Below are 8714 nucleotides of genomic sequence, written 5' to 3' on the forward strand. Positions count from 1 at the left end.
GTTTTATGCCCAAAGTGACAAACTTTGACAAATGTCTACGCACCACTTCTATGCATAAATAATGCAAAAGACTTTGGCAAAACGGCATCTCGTTTCTCAGTTTAACTAAAAACTTCAAAGCTTTCAGCATGAGTTAGAAATGCCTATATTAGAGGCTTAACGTCGATGATAGACGAATTTAATTGAAGGATGATATTATATATGCAATGTAACCGATGAATAAAAATTAATTTATAAGCTGGTATATGGGGATATGTTAGTGGCAAACACAAAATAAAATAGTTATAATCTGAGAATATGCACGTATATGAAAATATTATAAATAGTTGCATAATATTAAAGTATTTATTTAAAAAGTGTTACTCTAATTTTTATAACCTGTGAAAATTTCTCAGTCTGCCTTTTTCTATTATGCATAACCTAGTCCTAGACTATTGACTTCATGAAAAATTTTTTATATTGATATTGACTGCAAGAAGAAATTTGAAATAGCACCTATATTCTCGAATGGCGAAGCTCAAAACGTAACCAACCATATTAACATACTGAAACTATACTGTATGTTACGATCTCTCTCAGATGCCCTACTTAAAGTTCCTGATTTCGAATGTTTGAATTTGGATGTCTGTAACTTTTATTCTCAAATGCACCAAAGTAAGCATTTCAAATAAAAATATATCCACTGAAAATTTTGTAACTGATTGTAACTTTTATTCTCAAATGTACCAAAGTAAGCATTTCAAATAAAAATATATTTCCACTGAAAATTTTGTAACTGATTGTAACTTTAAGTTAATATTGACACGCTTCGAACTAATCATTTTCATCTAAACATCTTTCCTCATCATATCCTTTACATATACAACCAGTTGTGGAATTTGTAAACTATAATATACTTTTTTTTTACACCAGATCTTGCCGTTACCAATTTTAGAATTCGTAAAAATATTCTAATTTCAAATCAAATTTCAATATCCATGATATCCAGTAATAATTAGCACATGCCTTCACCCTATTGCTAAAATCGTCGATACAGACTGACACTGCAGCTCATATTTTAGTCTTACCCTCTCTCGGCAACGTCGTCGATTTGGAGCTATAAATTGCTAATGAATCCAATGTCACGGAGACTTTGCATATTAAATAGCACTCGCAGTACGACGACGAATGGCAAAGTTCACTATATACGAAAAAATAGGAATATATAGTTTACGTGTCTGCCATAACTAGAACTGGACTTCCAGACCTTCCCCCTATGGCGTTTGAAAGCCTGCAATCTATCCAGGTATACTTAGTGGTATTTGAACGTCAACCATCACATTACTTTTATTTATATTCAGAGCAAAAGAGCCAAATTCATCAATGTACGCACGAACCTCGTGGTTTGTGCACGCGTCCTCATATCTTTACACATTAATACTCGACTTTAGTATAATCGATGATCACCGAAATATGGAGTATCGTAGGCTAAAAATTATTGGTTATTATGTCAGTTTTTGGGTTTATTGTGTGCTAAGTACAATGACCAAGATATTAATGATCCTATCAGAAGTTTTTATTTAACAATAGTTGGTCACGTACTTATGTAGTGATTTAACATTCTCGGTGACCGTACATTTGAACCCATGTGTAAATCCGCGGGTTCAATCTATATGCGGGTGCTAAAACCCATGAGTTTAGGGTTAGTATGAGTTCAAATATCCGTAAAACAAAAAAAATCATAATTGCAATAGTATGCAGGTGCAATTGTTGTGGGTTCAAAGTAATGGAACCAACATGCGCATGTCTTGTGGATGAATATGATTTACTGACATGGATCTGTATGGGTATGTTGATCCCAAGGTGAAAAGAATCGAAAATACGATTTAAGCATATGTCTTACCAAGATTTGAGTGAAACTATGACTCCAAATATCTAGTTAATCTTATCAGCTAGTTTCAAAGCATGAGGTTCCGTTGCTCCCGCACATGCTTATACCCCACGGAGTTCAAACCAGCGCATGTTAATTAGCGATTGCGGTGGCGCGCCCCAGCCGCGGCAACCGGGTTCGACGAAGAGTATGTTGTTCATCAAATAGCAGTACAAGTGATTAAAGATAAAACGTACCATCTGCACTATTGAGAGATTTGGGCTATGCTAAGGGTTGGCAAGGATTTTGTACCACCTAGTTCGTCGGGCCATGTAAGAGTGTCGTGAAAAATTACTTTTTATGAACAACATTTACAGTGTAACAAAAGCAAAAATGGAAAACAATGAACCTCGTGCCGAAACTTAATTTAATCGTAATCTCAACAAATCACTTAAGCTATTTTCAGCCAAAACATTAAAATTGGGTTTGATTGACGCAATTTTCAACCTAAAATACAACTTACACAGACTACAATTAGAATCCAACATGCCTTTTTGCACCATACAGATTTCAAATATATATATACAACAACTATGTTGTATATGCAGAATTAGCTAAAAGAAGAAATTCATTGCAGCGTCAGGCCCGCCAGATTGAATTACACAATGGCCCGGATTTGGCTCACGGACCGTAGTTTGTCCGTTTCAGGTTTATGCACATCATTATTAATACTCATCCCAAACAAATGAGAGTTGAATTGAGGTCAGAATATTATTATTCTGTATATATATTTTTGCATTCCAATCTTATATACAAGGCAGGGTAGCGATGGTCAAATGTATGAATACGAAGTTGATATGCAATCTGCCACAGTAGTACTACCGCTACCGTACCACAGCTGACCACCAAAAATCAACTTCCACCAAAGAGGAACCACCATAAGGAGTACAATTTTTAAACTTGATGACGAAGTGATTGCAAACGAAAAACGAACCCCATAGAGACCAGCACAGAATTTTTGAAATAAAAGTAATAGTCTTCTAGCGGAAAAAAATAAAGCGATTGGTCCAGTAGTTGATGAGAAAAGTGATTTTTTCATACGGTTACAACAAGAAGAATAGGCTTACTAACAACATGATCAACAACAACATAATAACAAAACGATCCACATGCACATTTCGTGTCCAATAAAACCACCAATGAAACCTTATCATTATTTGGTATTTTAGTAACGGTATCACACTACACTCTAGATCAGTGATTCTTTCCCACTAGTGTGCAGTGGAAAATTCTCAAGTGTGCGATAGAATTTTTCGAATTAACGACAAATCACTTGGGTTACGTATAATTAAATAGAGTATTACTATTTTTAAGTTTAAATAACGTTTGTCAATCGCTCAGTATTTAACGGGCCCACTGATCGTCAACGAATTTCAAACTTGCCGCAACTTTTTCAAAAAGATTGAGAACCGCTGTTCTAAATAAAGTGCTAGAGTTAATTTACCAAGTTGTATTGTCCACACAAGACGTTCCAGATATACCTCCTCTCGAGTATTATTGGGCAGGAAATCGATCTATGGATGGTTCTGCTAAATTCTTGTTGTTGTTGTTGTTGAAAAAAAACGCTTTTTACGCAACTAACGAACTAATCTAATTTCAGTATTTGAAAATGAAAGAAGTCGTCGGAAGGTTTTTACTTTTGGTCTATGAACCCGTGCTTAACCGCTTATATAAACCGCTTTTTAGCTAACTCGGTACTCTCGGGCTTTGAAGTACGTCATCGATGCGACCCTAGTATCTGTATATTCAAGCATTGCTAATTTGCCGATTTGAAAGCTCAGTCGTGTATTCACGTTCGCCATAATACCTTCATTGTAGCCTTCATATATATTGTCCCTTTCGTTGCGCCGTTATTAGATTCATATTTGCGGTCACTCGTAGAATAGAAAACTACGATATCGAATCAAATTCATCAAGATAATTTTTAACATTAAATCATATATATATTTGGTTGCCAGGAATAAACTTTTTGTTTTTGTCGGTTCACGTCTTGTACGTACCGGACAACGGTACGGTGATGCCTCGGACTGCTGAGGGCATATGATTTTAGATAAGATATCATTTTTTATTTCTGGGGTGAGGAACATCGTTAAACAAGATGCCATAGGCTAATCATATGACGTGCCACGGCCAAGTTATAGGCAGGAAAGCTTGATGGACAAGCAATACGGAGATGGTCGAACAATATAGAATAAAAAAAATTTCCTTTTTAATTCAAATAAAACAGAACAATTTGTGGTGAAACATGTGGTCCTGAAGAAAATCTGCAAAAAAATAATAGTTTCCTGGTGAGAGAAAGTTGCACATTTTCTGTTAAACATACTTCAAAAATTCTGATGCAAAATGGATATGGGAGGATTCACCGAAAATTAATATTCATAGGTTTACAAGGACACAGCATGAAAAATTGCATTCATTTTATAAAATTCGTCAATTTTTATGTGACAAAGTCGCAAATTAACATCGTGAGCACACGAACACAAGTAAACCGGTTAAAATCACGATGCAAAAATTGGACATGAGGGAATTCCTCGGGAAATCAATAACCATAGGTTTACATTACCACAACACAGCATAAAAACCTATGCAGATCAAAGATCGTGCTGCACACTAACCCAAATATATTTCTGTAACGTTTCGTCTGACCAAAATTTTCCTTCTTTCCCCAGACAAGCAGTTTACAACAAAGAACAGCATAAGAAATTGCATTTATTTTATAAAAGCTAGCGAACGCATTCATTCTTATGCAATGAAGGCACAAATTAACATCGAATATTTCTCACTGAAAAATTCACACCGAAGAAAATTTAATGAATACAGTATGTAGGCTACATAACATAGTGAACAGAAATTTTACTATCAGTCTTTTTTCATTATATGTGATTGTGTATTTGAAACAAATGCAATATTATTTATAGATACTTTCAACACTAACAGATGTCTGAGAAAAAACTAATAAATAATATTTATTAATTGAGTTAACTTCAATATCTAATTCACTTTCCGCCGAATACCAAAACCCTCATTCTCGAGAATTGACTTTTCCTCTACAAGTGTACTGTGGTTTTGGGCTTTTTGCAGTCAATACAAAAATAAAATTCTGTGTAATTTAGGTTGTTTTTGGCACACCCGCATAAATTATTTTGACATCAATTTTTCTCACACTTGCAGTTTGCCCACTCGAGAAATGATTGGGGGGCTAGAAGTTGATCCATTAATTGGCCTTGGTTCTAGGCAACAATGATGAATCCTGCCTGGTAATTTTCCCTCAGAACACGCGTCTTCAATAAATCATTGTTGGGTGGAAGGGGATAATTCATATGTTTGTCAGTTTTGAAACGCTTGCACTAGTATCATTTTCATTCTTTATATTCTCTCCATACAGTGATAGAACAAATTCCTCAGCTTTATTTATCAATGCCCTTCAAAAGATCTTCATAGTTGATAGAAAACTCAATAAATTTTGAGTCCTGCAACCTCAGTTTGATGGGCAGTTCTAAGTGCAGAAGAATGCCAAAGTATTTCAATATGATAGGTTGATAGCCCATTCAAGCTGTTTGCAACTGTTATGATTCTCATATACCGTTACGCTTTTATTCAAGACTTCTCCTTCGATTCATTTTATTCTTACAGGTATATCGCCAATAGCAGCAGCGATGATAGCCTGCGTTAGGTTTGATTGGTGGAACATTGCTCTTTTCTTTTATGATGCAGTATCTAAAATGAGGAAGAGAATCATATTTGGATCAACACGAGTGTTTTTCGACAAATAAAAATACGACTAAATACTGACCAATAGTTCTCATATATATTGCATGTTATCTGATGCATGTACTACAGCCCTGCATCTCGATAAATCACACAGTCTGAAATGCCCTGTATATTTTTTTAAAACAGACTACAACTTGATACATGATTTCTCATCTCTCAATCGCTTCATATCTTTCAACTCCTGCATAATTTATCATTGCTGCCCAGGTTCTTGTCGACTTTATAAATTTAGACAAACTGACATCAGTAAACTTGGTTGCTTTCCCCTCTTTCTCACAATCGTGCGTTACACAACCGGTCATTATTTTCTGAATCAAATATGCTGTAGCGTAGCCTATAGCAATATAATTCTGCTAAATACTCAAAAATCGTCATTAAATTAGTCATAAACCTTCCATACAAGCATGAAAATACCGTATCGTTGTTTGAGGCATATCTTTCCAGGTCTAGCCGTCCTTGAAGTTACCGCACCGTACCTATTTAACAACGTTATATGAGCTAGTGCTCAACTAAAATTGCTATCCATGATAAGAATCTACAAGTGTTTAATAGCTTACTTAAATTTTTTAACACCGTCTTAGCATAACTTAGCTAATAATAACTGAAAAAGACAGTGAAAAGGCTACCCAACTCAACGCAAGAGCGAGCAGTACAAACTGAGATCCTCCGACCGCCTACAGCTGATAAAATTTTAATTGTTACGTCATGCAGAAGTCTGCGTTCATTGGCCAATTTTGCCGGAATAGCAGAGTATGTAGGACAGATGGTAGCACATATTTCTTGTAGTAAAAATGTTTTTTTTTCGTAAAACGTGCAACTTTTGAATTGGAAACAAGGTTGTATTTATTACTAAATTTTATGGAACATTTTAAAATTGTTACCGACCGTGTTTTCCCGAAAATAAGCCTGTCTTATTTCAATTTTCTTTCGAAAAATACCACTAGGGCTTATTTTCGTTAGATGTCGTATAATTTTATTTATCAAAAACAAAATTAGAAAGTACAGAATTAGGAGATTTTCAAATATAAAAAATATTAAAACCGATATTCATTTACTTACTTACGTGACACGTTTTCCTCTCTAATACGTTTTAGATTATTCATTTATGGACCTTTCCCCGGGCATCGACTTCCTTGTTTACTTCGTGACATTGGCCAATCAGCAAGATGCAAAAAGTGACGTAACAATGTTCCCTTTTCGCATCCGCTCAGACACTTTTCTCACTCAGATTTTCAAGTGCGTCGTAAACATTACCTCGTTTTCGCGTTTTTGAACTCTATTCGTTAGTTTTCTGTTGTGTTTCGGAAATTTAAATATAAATCAGATAATTCAATGATCACTCTGTCTTCCTAGGAGTTTTAATTTAATTGCAGTAATAAAAAATTAGTGTAGAAATAGCTAGGCTAAAATTCTTTACCGATACTTTTAAAAAACAGATTGTTGTATACAATTAATTATAATGATGGTTTGAACACATACCCCATTTTACAGGCGCCAACTCGCAAAAGCACTCTGAAAATAGCCCCGTAAATTTGACAATGGTAAAGTATAGGTAAAATTTTACGGGGGTCAAAGGTTGGGGAAAAGTCCATAACAGGGGTGGGCACACCGCGGCTCGCCAGACTTTTTGTGCGGCTCTTCTTGCTAACATAAATTAGTATCCAAATTTTAACTAACTTGTTACTAAAAACTTTAATGTAAACTTTTTTAATTCATTAAAAGTCGTAGAGAAGTTTTCGTCAAATATTAGGACAAATTATGTTTTAGTATGTAAATCGCTGTAGCGTTGAATTTTGAATTTAAGTCAGTCAAGTCAGCAAATCCTTCGTCACAATTGCCAATGTTTATTGATGCGGCGGCGGTATTGCAGCTTGATTGCGGTTAGTTAGTCTATCTAAGTTACTGTGCGATATGTTCTCAATTAAAAAACAAAAGTACGAAGATGAAAACAGAGTTGTCAAGTCAGAATGGGAAGAAGAATACGCATGGGCAACAATTTTTCAACAAGTCTCCTAGAACTGGTAACCTTGTCATACATGTCATAAGGCAAAATCAGCGTTCAAAGTTGAACTTTTTTGGGAACAGGGTCGTAAAATACTGGAACAGCTTACCATTACTGCATTAAATGTGAGGTCAAGTGCATCTGTGAATATTTTCAAACACAATTTGGATAAATACAGAGATTCCCAGGTGTCCAACCCAAGGACACTTGGACAATACTGGGAATTGTCAATTTGTGTATTAAATGGGTTAGCAATATCGGTACTATTTGGGTAATTGTCTAATGTCCTTTCCAGTGTTTTCACTAGTCATAATTTGTCTAGTCTTAGCCTAATTGTAGTAATTTTTGTGATACTGTGATACATTGTTTTTATACAGGTGTTAAAGATGTTTATACCGTTGTATATTTGTATTGTAGATTTTGAAGTTGCACCGGTACTAGGTCTGTAGGTGTGATACCGGTACCCAAAGAATGAAAGAGGTATTATTTTATTTATTTATTTACCAGTCAGGAGAATAAACCTTTGTGCTCAATCTGTCATAAGCTACTACAGTACTAAGTCAGAATAAAGTCAGCAATGTTAAACGGCATCATGAAACGAATCATGAAAACCTCTTACGAGACTACCGGTACCGGTACCCTCGTAAATCAGCTATAACTGTATACTGGTATAAGGAGCACAAATTAAATGAGCTAAAACTGTGCATATATTTGAGTATAGCTGCCTTGTTTATCTATTTATTGTTATTAGACTCTTTTGTGAATTTCTGTTCATGGTAGACTATTTCGATAATATTAATAAATTCACAAATTCTGCGGCTCTTTTAAAGATCTGACTTGCAGCATGCGGCTCTTATACTAAAAAATTGTGCCCACCCCTGATTTATAACGTATGGGAGAGATTTCTTGCTATCGACCAGGTAAAAAAAATCGTGTTACTGACTAGGTCTTATTTTAAAGGAAGGCCAATGGTAAAATCATTCCTAAAATTCAGGCAAGGTCTTATTTTTAGGGTACCGTAGGTCTTATTTT

This window comes from Styela clava, chromosome 5 (genome assembly GCF_964204865.1).
Source record: "Styela clava chromosome 5, kaStyClav1.hap1.2, whole genome shotgun sequence".
Classification (NCBI taxonomy): Eukaryota; Metazoa; Chordata; class Ascidiacea; order Stolidobranchia; family Styelidae; genus Styela; species Styela clava.